The 13,046-nt window shown below is 46.2% G+C and overlaps 1 protein-coding gene across 5 annotated transcripts in view; it reads left to right on the top strand.

Moving 5' to 3' along the window:
• bcl9 (BCL9 transcription coactivator) overlaps positions 1-13,046 on the top strand; it is a 65,834-nt gene that overhangs the window by 31,410 nt on the left and 21,378 nt on the right. For 4 of the 5 annotated variants that reach the window (XM_035535127.1, XM_035535126.1, XM_035535128.1 and 1 more), the window contains one exon: positions 7,680-7,881. The gene's annotated coding sequence lies outside the window, so the exon portion shown is untranslated. Of the gene's footprint in view, positions 1-5,111; positions 5,600-7,679; positions 7,882-13,046 lie in introns of those variants that run through there. The other variant, XM_035535124.1, reaches the window with a different exon arrangement.

The raw sequence follows: 13,046 nt of genomic DNA, 5'->3' as shown, positions 1-13,046 counted from the left end.
GTTCACTTCATTTACAACGTAATCGGCGGCCCCTGAGGCTGCTGCAGAAGGCTGGAACGTTTCCCAGCATGTGCAGACAGCGCCTCCAACCAACGGATGCAAGTGGGAAAGGGAAGGCTGCTCATGGACAAGCGACGAGGTTCCCTGCCACCTCCTTTACACGGGAGTGTGTTTTGGCGCAGGCCTAACTGATCCGGACATCATCTCTGCTGCGGTACCACTTGGCAGCAACGGTGCGCCCCGAGGCATAAGAGCAGCACATGTTTAGTAAGCTTTGTCCCCTTTTTACACAGTAGATGTATTTAAGACACCAGAAATAGTCATAAAAACGTCATCATGGTCACTCTGCTCTTCTCTCTTGTTCTAGAGATGTTCATTCACTTCGCATAGGTGCTTTTAAACTTTACAAAGTTAATTTGCTAAACAAAATGCTTTCTTTGATTTGCACTCTTAGCTTGTTCTAGGTTCCTTATAAATTGGGTTACGAAGCATAAAAAATCGTTAATCCATGTTAATCTGTTGAACATGTTGTATATATTCAGAGGTCTGGCAAGATCTTGATGCTGATAATCTCATAAATCAATGAGATGCATCATTTTCTAGATGTATCTTGAACTCACATTAAGGCTGATGTCTGTTAGAGGACAGTAACTGAGTCCATGACTAAATTTCATCTGTGGGTGGAGAACAAAGTGACTCAGCCACCAAAAGCCAGATTATAATGTGACATGCAGGTGGACTTCGTGCCAAGGATTCACCACCATGGCTAGACAAAAGCCTAGCTCAAAGCATTACATCTGTAACCCCCCCCCCCCCTCCCCCCCATCAACACAGCCAGGGTGGTCTTGTCCTAACCCACTGCTTGAGGCACTGGTATATCCATTCCTGACTTTTTTTTGGGGGGGGTGGGGGGTGTTAAGATAACATCTCATGACTTAGGAATAAGGCTCAGTAGTTGAAAGACTACTGAGGAGGTGTTGGAATGCTACATGGTGTTTAGAATGTCTGCTACAAGTCCATTCACACATGGAATATTGAATTACCGCACTGGTGCTGGTAAACTGCTGCTGTGCAGAAAATGCTCCACCAAGAAGAAGACTAACATTTGGGACATTTGAGCACTCACGTAGGCCCGAAATAGTATTTTCTGAATAGATGTTGTGCAGTGTTACCGTGTGTAGGTGTTCTGTGTATGCATGTGTAGGCGCGGTTTGCGCATATCTCGGCGATGCTGTGTGAGGGTGACACATTGTTAGCATGGTCCTGTACAGGAGACAGAATGGAACGCCTTAGTAAGGCTCCCGGGTCCTTCTTTGAAAGAGTGTGCTCAGGCTTTATTGAAAGTGCACGTATATGCTTGCGTGTACGTGAGTTTGCGTGTGTGTGTGTGTACCGGAGGAAGAGAGAAATGTTTTCTATTACGATGACAGAGTGTCTACGAGAGTGGAGAGCAGGAAAGGGAAGCAGAGAGAGAAAGAGAGAAAAATAAAGAGAAAGATATGTAGAGAGAAAAAGATGGATAGATCATCTACGCTGTGCATGCTGCCAAAATAATAAGAAATTAATTAAAAGGAAGATGGCAGTCTCCGCAGAAGGAGTTTGTTTTGCTGTGATGTTTGCACCGAGCCGAGGGTTCTTCTGTCCTGTCGGGGCGGATATAACTGCAGCCAAAAAAACACAGACAGCCCCCCCCCCCCACCCCCCCACCCCAACACTCTAGCCAAGAACATATACAGATACTGTTTCCTAACTAGGAGGGTTTTTCGAAACAAATCAGTTAGCTCGATACATGGTTCACTTCTACCCAAATTAATATTTAATATGTTAAGTTGCCAGCCAACCACTATTCACATTCTCAGGTTAAGTGAATGTATGATTTAATTTTGTAAACAGCAATTATGCAGTAATTCATATTGATTCCCGTCATTTTATTTATTTTTAAACATAGCCTAGATGCGCTGAATAAATAATTGGCGCCTGCTTAAATCGATTGTTATTAGGAAGCAAGCTGATGACAAGCTAATTGATGTCTTTTCAATTCATCAGTGCGTTTCATCCGGCTGAGGATTTTGTAATTGATATATGACTCAGTACCGATGGCGGGGAGAACAGCCCAGCGCTTAAAAGAAGAGAAGACAGGAGAAGAGATGAGGAGGATAGATAGGGTGTCTCATAAACATTTATATTTTATCTAAAATGATATTTTTGGGAGAGGCTGAAATGGCAGGTTGTGTTACATTAGTGGTATTCTATACTGGATACCCAAAAAAATAGACAGAGAGACGGAGACAGGGTCTAATACTATGTACCTTTCATTTACTGGCCATTCATCATGTTTTTTAATACATGGACAAAAACATATCCTATGATACAACACTTCTATCCGTGCATGGAACAAGACATCAGATTCCTCATGCAATCAACACCGGACTCACTTATCCAGGCGTTTGAAGCTGTTATTCCCTTTATTTTATTAACGCAGTTCAAACGGCAGGGGTCTTGCGGGTAGGTTTGAGCTACCCTAATAATTGTAATTAGATAAGTGATTTTTCTAATGTACTTTTTGCACACTTTTACACTACTGTCACCTTGCCATATCAGAATTAGGATGAAATCTGTCAGAAAGCTTGAATTAGTCTGAAATCCGTTTTAGAGTTTCATTTATAACGGACAGAATTAGAATATTTATGGAGGAAGCTACATCTGTGTATTATTAGCAAACCAGGCCTCGTTTGCTGTGAGCTTTAGGATTCAGCCGCTTGCCAGTTCTAGACATTTGTCGCGTCCTTTTCCCTGACTCAAATGCTAACTGTAACACGCAAAGGATGCGGACGTCCTGTTCTCAGATCAGCAGGATAAGGCCAAACTGCAAGCCAACTGTAGATAGGGAGAGTGTTCTCCACAGGAGAACCTTCTATTCACCATCCAGCACACATACACATGCAGACAGGGAAGACAAACTTCTCTACTTTAGCCAGTGTGGCAAGGGCTCTAAGCATGTGGTTTGCTGTTTCTCTGACAATTACTCCCAGGTGAGTGACAAGGGATGTTTTTATTTCTACCAACATGGCGGTGGGGGTAGTGATAGTGGAGTGGTAGTTTTGATGGTAGGGGTAGTGGTAATGAGGTGCTAGTTTTGGTGGTAGTTGTGGTGGGGTGGTAGGGGTGGTGGTAGATGGTCTATTTCCTTTTCCTGTATTCCGGGAAAGAGAGGCTGATGGTGTTGGTGTTTTTAACCCTTTTCTTCTGTCTCTGTCTCTTGGGTGGATGTGGTAATAGTAATGGTTCATATTTAGGATTAGATTGCAAACAAATGCACTTAGTTCCCCCAAGCCCCTGCCTCCCTGCACACGTACTGCACATGTACTCTGCTACAAAATGAACAGGCCAGCGTCGCACGCACGCACGCACGCACGCACAGCCAAACAAGCACATAGAGACCTCAGTTAACATTTTGCTGCTGGCAAAATTAAAAAGAAACCAAATTCCTTTCTCTGGCTCTCTTTTTTATGTGTGCTATTTCTGGTTGAGAAATAGAAAAACAGCAATATTTTGTTGTTTAGCTAAGTAACTGCCTTCCTCTGTTGTGCTATGCTCTGTATGGCTTTTAATTTAAGAAAGGATTTATTGCATTTTACAACTGCGTGTTTTGCCTCTTTTATGAAATCATTTTAGAGGAACAAGATGATGTTGGGGTCATATGACTCTGATGGACAGTCAAGGAGGGGACTGTGTGTGTGTGTGTGTGTGTGTGTGTGTGTGTGTGTACCTGTTCATTACATGCTATGGTAAAACAATAACCTAGATTATTTCATGGATTAAATTAATTAATGAAAGTGTGTTAAGAATACGATACAACACATAGTTCAGATGGCACCTGCAATGGTGCTGTAGACTATCACACATCACTGTCATTTTAATCTTGTGCTTGACTCGTGGGCAAAGTCCTGATTTATTTGCTGGTGTTATTTGGTAGGAAGCTTAACTAACAGCTAAACTACCGCTCTGATATTCATCTTTTTGATATTCCCATTTCACTATTTGATATCGAACATCTGGAATTATCGATTCTTTTCAAACCCACGCGATCACGTCTTTGTATGTTTCTGATAGGAGACAGGGTATATATATATATATATATATATATATATATATATATATATATATATATATATATATATATATAAAGTTATTATATGATTGCAACTGAATGACCAATCATATGTGACTCAATAAACTCCAAAGCCTTGAGGGTCGATCCCGGACAGTCAGCGTATGCGGCGGCACGTAGACCTGCTTACAATTTGGACTAAACCATCAAGACCAACGCGGGGGGAGGGGGGGGGGGGATGTAGGCAAACTGACACCAGCACAACTTTCATAGGTTGAAAGAAAACCGGTTAGCGCTAGAAGAGACTTTAAACAAATTTCTGGAATATTTGAAAGGCGATGGATTATATTTAATTGCATATACTTGCAGAGTCTCCGTTTTGTTAAAACGATAAATGGCACATTTCCGGCACACAGAATATGATACCATGTCCCTCGGTGTTTTCGGCGCTTCCTCTCTCCGCGCCGTGAACTACAGCGGCTCTGCCCCAGCAGCGTGGAGATAACTGCTGGGAGAAGCGAGAGCTGTAGGAATTTGGAGGAGTGCCGTTTTGTTTCATATTGCGCAAGATGACTGTTCCGTGTAAGCGATTATTTTCCAAGACACGAGAATAAATAAATAAAGTATGAGATTATATATATATATATATATATATATATATATATATATATATATATATATATTTTTTTTTTTTATTTTTTTTTATTTTTTTTTTTTTTTGTGTGTGTGTGTGTGGGCGTGTATGTGTATAACCTACTAGTGTTCTGCAAAATAAACTAATATTGGCTCTATTCAATTGTTTTGTTAGCCAGTGGCTACTGCAATAGTGTTCCAGCCCGCTTCAATACTATTTGATCCATTTCTATTTATAACAACATGATATTAGCCGGAGTGATATCACCTATCTCTGGTTCTTGAATACATTGTAGAATTTAAAATGTCCACCTGAAACGGTTCGCTTAACAGCCAGCCTTTTTAAAACCTTCATTTTTTTGGGGGGGGGGGACCACCACCACCGTTACCAAAAGCCTGTGTATGATTTTGTGCTCTGGTCTGGGTAGGAGCTTTCTCAAAAGCACCCCTCCCCCAGCCTTTGGCGAAACAGGAACAACTTCTTTGAGAGAGAGAGAGAGAGAGAGAGAGAGAGAAAAAAGGGCTACACAAGTTTGGGACGTCTTGCAGCAGCCGTGTAGCCTACTTCGTTTTCTAGTCAGGAGCTGAGATTTTTTGCGTTGAGTCTTCGGTTATTCTTTGGATTGCAACCGTGCTTTGGACCGTGTGTGCCCGGGTTCTGGTGGGTTTCTTTGTGAAATGGGTTACTCACCTCGAGGATTATAATTTTGGGAAACTCTCGACTGTGGAATACCTTTTTTTGCAGAGTGGAATTCACAGAGCCCTAATTACGAACTTTTGGTTTCTTTGAAATGGAAACTTAGGGATGGAAAGATATTTACGTGGCGTGTATTCACGATTAAGCGCCTCTGCACGGTAAGATCTGTTTTGCTTTCGCTCCTCCTGAATGTCCTTTTCCTCTTCTCGCTGCCCGGCAGTAAACACGTTTGGCCTTGCTCCCACTGAGGAGAGCAGCCGTGGAGCTAGCTGGGAAGAAATCTTAAACAACTGAGTCGTCGAGATTTCTAAAGTTTGTACATATATATATCCAAAAAACAACGAAACTAACCGGACGTACGTTTACGTGTCAGAGGTTTGCTCTGTGTGTAGTTTCTTTGTGTGAAGGCACAGGTCTTTTTTCCACTTCAGATAGTTTAGCCAAAGTATGCTGCAGCGTTTGCAAATGCTGTAATGGCTGGAGATGCTAAAGGAAGCTCGCTGGTTCCCACCCCGCCGTTTTTCGTTTTTTTTCCCCTTTTTGTCTCCGCTTTTCCACCGCCACACTATTAAGAAAAGAAAACCGATAACACCGCCCCCCCCGCCAACCAAGCAATTCGAGTTAGTTCCGTAAGTTTAAAAGGTGGCTTCGCCTTTAATTAACTGACCAGCCTCGTCGACTTTCCTCGGTTCTTTTTTGTCCCGTTTGGAGAGTCTGTCAGGTTTTCGAGGAAGTTTGTCAGGCCGTCTCTGGATTTTATACTTCCACATTATCGAAGTTCGTGTGACAAAAATGTCACACGAACCGTTTCAAACGATCCCGGACCGGTCGACGCCTATAACGTGTCGTATCTTTGTGTTGTGCGTTGGGCCTGCCTTTAAAACATCGATGTTTTTGTGCACATGGAGCTCTGGTGTCTCGGTGTGTTGGTGTGCTATTGCTAACGCTCCAGTTTACAGGGCTTCGCTGGTTTGTAATGGCCAAACGTACACGTTGGTACGTTTTACTTTCATAAATGGTTGCAGGTTTTTAATCGAATATTGAATGGCGTTAAAGGAAGTTCTGCTGTCACTTGGACGAGTTGGTTGGTTGTGGCTTTTCGAGGAAAGCCCACATGCACTGGGTGTAGTCGTCGGAAGCAGTTCTGCATGTCTTGATTCTTCCTCCGGTCATCGCCTTGGTTTGGTTTCAGAGACACACACACTGACCAGTGGCGAGCTCTGACCTCTTGCCTCATCGGGATCGATCGGGACACTTCGGGAAAGTTTTTGTTGTTGCAGCAGTGCTGTTTTGCTTAAGGAAGTGCAAACTGTAAATGGCTCAAGCGAGGATATTGGCCCTCTTCTAACTGCAACGCTCAGAAGAAGGGACTCGTGTTTTTATTGTAGCTGGCGTGATGTTTTAAATGGCACTGCTGTGGTGAATTCTATGGTAGCTTATGGTAGCACTTTCTACAAAAGTGCGTATTTGGTGCATCCTATTCAAATGTAGTTTGATGTGAGACTTTGTCAATAGGAAGCATACTATACAAGTCTATACTATACATACTATACAAGGCACTATACAAGTCTTCTACTTATTACTCGCATATACACAGAGAGGTAATGGTTATATGATACCCTAGACTTATTACACTGTGCACAGTCTGGTCTAAGTTTAAACAGTCTTTTTAGTAGTAAGTTTAAAGAGCTTCCCTGTTTTGAAGTTGAATGGAATACCCGCTGCACCTATCCACAAAGTGAGTCACATAATTGCAGCCGTAGCTTTTGGTTTTTGAAAATTAGCATGTGGTGGAATACATTGAGCGCATTTGAAAGAAGAAGGTGTTCTGGTTTTCTGTCCTTTGTGCTGGTGTGTGTCCTGCTATTTGGAGTTTGTTTGGCCGGAGCGCCAAACAAAGCTTACTGGGCATTTTTCACACGGCTGTGTACGGCCTGCAATCCAGACAAGGGTAGCGATCTTGGATATTTATTTATTTATTGTTTATGGCCAACAAAACTTGTACATGGGTGCATCTGGATGAATGTAAACTGTCTGGCGTTTTGGGCTGACCTGTTATGGTCACTTCTTTGTCAATTTGTTTGCAATTTTGCTAGTGGTTGAGCTCGGTTAATACCACATCGGGACATTTTTCTTGCACTCTAAATTCCCTTAGATCTTGTCATTGCTGCTGATGTCCAGCAGCACACCAGCAGAGCTGTGTAGAGACTGACCGTGCATTGTTTACCTCCCCCACAGGTTCGTCTGTGGACGTTGTGATCACCTCCTGAGAGAGAGCCTGTGGTCTTCAGCACTCTGAGCGAACCCGGTGCCCACGCCCATACTGGTGTCACCAGCAGGAGGAGAGGCGTGCCTGCACCAGCACACTAAAAGGGGATCTACAGGCAGCCTCTTCAGATGAGGAGGAGCCGGAGATTCTGAGACCTCAGGGTCATCCAAGGTAGGGTAACCGTGGTGGCGTGATCTTTCCTGTAACACGCTCATGTGTTTCCGCATGGGTCTAAACACGACATGTTTACATGCACACAATGTTTGGTAGAGGGGAAAGTACACCATGTGACCGAGTTGTGACATGGATTTGAATGGGAAGCTTAGTAATGTGAGTAAGGCACATTTTTAATAGTGGTTTAATAGTTTTGCATGATGCCCGTTGTGTAAACCGCAAGGCGGTCGGCATTGCTGTGTACCTCTGGGCCATTTTTATTCTCAAGGGCCTTAGTCTTGGGCGACGCATGGCACTGCTGTGATTCAAACCTGAATTTGGTGCGTGGTGCTCAGCTCCGTACCGCTAAACCCCCGTGAGGCCTGGTGGCAAGGTCTGGCACTGGCCGCGTGCGTTCCGGAGAGCCACCTCAAAGATGAGCCCACGGATATTTATTTGCCGAGAAGTCCACAGGGAAGGGAAGCGTGTATATGGCAAGACACGGTTTTTGCTTGTTTTTCTGACAGTTCCCCTTTAAGTCTCTCGTATGAGGTTAATGTTACGGATTTGATGTCCTGATTTTGGCTGCTGTTACTCTGGACTTTGTAGGCTGAGTGCTGCAGGTTGCGTTTTGTCACAGCGCTTAAATTGCTAAATGGCTCTGATGACGACATTTAATACTAATTTGCAGCATGTATTGGTTCGTTTGTTTAATTGTTAGAAATGGCCCTTTGTGGACGAAAGCGTTCGCGCGTGGCTTTAAGAGGGAGACTTAAAGTAAATCTGCCTGCGTGCGTCTGTGTGTCTCCGGAGGGTCCAGCTCATTTAGTGTTATAGTGTGTTTCTGGAAGACTGCCACTCTGTTAGAATGTCTACGTTTTGAACAGTGTGTGGAAGGAAGGGTCTGCCTGTGTCTGTAGGGTCTGAGGTGTGTGTGTGTGAGACAGTGCAGACGGTCCCTGACTGTAGGTCAGTCCCAAGGCCTCGGCCTCTCCCCTGGCTCCATTCTTTACTGTCTGTCTGTCTGTCTGTCTGTCTGTCTGTCTCTCTCACACACACACACACACGCATACATTTTCTCACCACCTCTCCATTGTTTGAGCTGTAATCACTGCTGCTACTCTCCTGCTTGCGCCATCCTCTGCTAATCATCCTTTATCGGCCTGTCTGTGTGTGTGTCCTGTATCATTATGCTCTGTGTGCAGGAGCTTGCGTGGTTTCCTAGTGATGCTGGACTCTGTTACTTACACGCTCACTCTGATTAGCTGAATCTCTCCCATTCAGGTATTTGTGATTAGTTTGCGGTCAGCGAGTCAGCTCTGCTACAGTTGATAATTAAAGGTGATTATAATTAATGTGTGGGAGGGGAAAGCTTTATTAACCCGCCACCCAGAGAGGAACTCGACTTCCAGCGCTCCGACCCATCGCTTTCAACGACGGATTTCTTTTGTGCGATTTCAGCCATCGTAACTTAAGCCTGACCACACATGGCCAAAGCAGGAAGCGTCTCCGATCGAGCTGGCACCGCGGACGCCAATTAATGAAACCGGCTTATCAGGTCCCATCCGTAACGTGCGTGCTTTAAGGTCGGCGCGAGCACAAATGGCCGGTCACCCGAACGCTAACCGACCCCCTGCCGGCAGAAAGGAGATTCCACCCGCAAAAGGCTGACTCAGGCTTTGAGTGGCTGTCCAGGCTGCGGTGGGGTCACAGGGCTGCAGAAGGGAACAGCTGGAGAGGGGGGAGGGGCCCTATTTGGTGAGGAGTAGGGGGGGCGGAGCCCTAGCCCGGGAGGCGGAGTTTTGGCATCATTACAGAAACTAATGATGTGATCTGTTCTTCATTACACAGTCTGAAAGTGCTGGCCACTCCGGAGTTGACAGATCAGAAACTAATTGGAGTGGGTAAAGAATTTGGTGTTCTGTTTGGGTTTTTTAATGCGCTGTTAATCGAGTGACTGAGTGCGACAAGGTGTGGTGTGTTTTTTAAATCCCGGGTTGTTAACCCCTAAATTGTTAAACGTCAAGGTATTAAGTAAGTGGCAGCTTCCACGAATAATATTTATGTCTTAACTATAGCGGTAGATAGAGTTTTATATAACCATACGTAATTGCCATTAGTTGCACACCAGTGTTTTGACAGTGAAGCACTTTATGAACTGTAACAATCCGTTAATGTTAAATGATTCATTGATGAAGTAACTATCTGGTGCACATGTTCGAGCAAACATCTGTCCAATCAAAAAGGGCGCTCGCTTTTTGTAGCTGGGCTCGTGATTGGTGGGGGTGGTCTCGGCTGACACGGCAATACTGAAAGCTTGCTAACTTGGTTTGGAGGGCGGGGCTCTGGCCCGCGTCGAGGCGGGAAGAGGCAGAGCCTTTCAGACCCGTTAGTTCACCGTTTACCCGTGCTTCTGGGGGATGCTTGGTCTCGAGGTAAAATGATGGCTCAGAGATTTGGGTCCCAGCAGCTGCTTGAGGTTTGAGGGAAGAAGGGGGAGGGGCCGTGGTTTGTTTGTTTGTTTGTTTGTTTTTTCCCGGCGCATCGGCTTACTGGGCAAATCACTGCTGGATTTATTCATTAGACATCACCGGTGAACTTTTAAAAAAAAAAAGTGAGAGTGTTGCTTCATGGAGGTGATGTAATTTGCTGCAATAGACTACAGACTATATCCGGCACCGTAGCCTAATGCAGAATAGGTAAGACTGTAAAACGTCTCAGAATTCAGACAGCTGCTGCGTCCTGTGCCCCCCCCGGGTGAAACATCGAGGGGTTTCACGATGCCCTCTGGTCCAACCAAATCAGAATTACCTTAAGCTCCGTGACGGGTGGAGGAGGAGGGGGGGGGTCTCCGAGTCTCAGCGGCGCTGGGCGGGACGCAAACGAGATAATGGCGAGTGTGAACACTGGCGGCAGCGGCGTGACAGCACGCCCCTGTTCTCTCAGCGGTGACCAACTGACCCGGCCCTGACCCGGCCTCGCCTCGCCTCCGTGCACCACGAGACCATCTGTCCCCCCAACGCATCCTCCTGCCAGAAACACTTCGGTGAAACGGGCGCTGGCATTTATTTTATTTATTTTTTAAATATAATCCGTTCGCCCATACAGAGATGCACTTAATATTCTCACAAACCTACCGCGGGAGTAAACCATTAGTGTTGCAGATGTGTTGCAGATGTACATTTCATACTAAAATTGTAGTAGCTCATTGGCGTAATGTTTAAAAAAAAAAAACATTTATATGGCATACGGTTTGTACGTGGCCAGTACAAAGCTATAACTGTAAAAAGTGGCATGTACGAATAATATTACAGTATAGGACAGTGTCATGGCCATAATCGGGGGGAGAAAACATATGAAGTTGTGTGCATAAATGAGTTGAGGTGGGGTCTCGGAGTCGTGGGGATCCAGCCGAGAGCAGTCGGTCCTTTTGGCCCCGGTCAGACCGGCAGCTTCTGCATCCATGAGCCTCTCCTTCTGTCTGTATCCCTGTGTTCTTTTGGGAAAGGTTGCTGCGCCTGTTTCTGTCGTAGGGGATTTCATTTGTCCAACTCCACCTTCATCCGTGCCTCCCCTCTCGCAACGATCCTGTTTGCTAACGAGGCAGATTTATCTCATTCTGTGTTCGACACTGGCTCCAATAGAAAAAAGGCCCCGATGGAGTCTTGGCAGGACCGTGTGTGTGTGGGTGTGTGTGTCTGTCTGCCAACCTCTCTGGGTTGTGGAGAGGTCCAGCTGTGCCAGTGTCTTCCCTTCATGCCAGGAGCAGGTTGTGTCACTTCACCAGTGTGCCAGGGAGTGTGTGTGTGTGTGTGTGTGTGTGTGTGTGTGTGTGTGTGTGTGTGAGAGAGACTGCTCGCATGTGTGCACGGTGGTTCTGCCAGCCCACTAAACGGCCCAGGGCTTAACCGGTTCCACCGGACTTAAGCGTGCACCTGCGAGGGCGCCGCGAACCCCGCCGTCCCCGCAAAAGTAGAGGCAGGAAGGAACAGGCCGGATCCCGATCCCAGAGCCGAACTCCGTGCCACCTCGCTGGGCCTCGGCTTTCCTGGCCGTGCCGCCACGCATCCTCTCTGTCGGCAGACACCTTCCCCCCCCCCCCGATGCCTCTTTACGGAAGCGCGCGTGTGTTTTCGCGTGAAGAGCGCTAGTTCAGGAGAGCGAGCATAAAGAGCGTCTGTGGAGTTTGGAGCGAATTTTCAAAGTGAATTAGTCTTTGTGCACGCGCGCATGTGTGAGTGGCATACATATGCACGCCCACAGACACTCTTGCATGCCAGTGCGCGTCTCACCAGCTGGTCGTCTGACATCATGTCCGCGCAGCGCCAGCCCCGGGAGCGCGAGGGAGCGCTACACGAGACCCTCCGACACCCGACCAAACAAAGGCAAGCACCCAGCCAGGAGCATAGCGCCAGGGAGCAGGGGATTGGGGGGGGGGTGGAGGAAGGAAGGAACACTCCTCCTGCTGCCGGGGGTCGACGGGTTCAGCCCGGGCCCATGATGTTCCTCGGCAAGCGCGTTCGGAAAAATCTCCGGGCAGCCTTTATGAAGGGAGCAGACGCGAGGGCCACGGCTCCGGGAATTCTGACATCCTTGGCATGTTGCTGGGAGGAAGTAGTAACGGGGAGGGGGGAACGGGGGAGGGGTGGGAGGCGGAGCCGTGCAGGCTGCCCTCGGTCTTCCCGCGTTCCGCTGCCCACCAGGGAAGCGGAGCTCCTCTCCGTGTAGCACTCCCTGAAAATAGCCTGTCTGAGCCAGGATTTAGCCCCGGGAAACCATGCGGCAGTCGCTGTTGCGCCGATGTTTCTCCAAGACAGGAGAAGAGGGGTGAACGTTGCACACGATGGCAGCGAGAAGTCCTGAACCGTGATGAGGAAAATTTTATTTTATTTTATTTTTTTATTCATTTTATTTTTTTTGTGATTTAATGTAATGTTTTGGACCGGAGCAGGGGGCTGTCTCTTAGTGTTTGGGGGAGTCCCACACCAGTATTAGTAAATGTTTGTTTAAAATTCCTGTAGTCATGTTGGCTTGCTTATTAAGATTAAGCTCTGGATGAGAAGCCATGCTTTTACAACTGTTATATAAACTGTAAGCAAATTGCCAAGCCCACGGTTTATTGGTAAATATCAGTATCGGCAAAATATCGAATCATCGATTCCTGATTCAAGAGGGTTTTTTAA

The sequence above is a fragment of the Electrophorus electricus genome, chromosome 16, assembly GCF_013358815.1.
Source record: "Electrophorus electricus isolate fEleEle1 chromosome 16, fEleEle1.pri, whole genome shotgun sequence".
Lineage (NCBI taxonomy): Eukaryota > Metazoa > Chordata > Actinopteri > Gymnotiformes > Gymnotidae > Electrophorus > Electrophorus electricus.
This window is presented reverse-complemented; position numbering and strand designations above follow the sequence as displayed.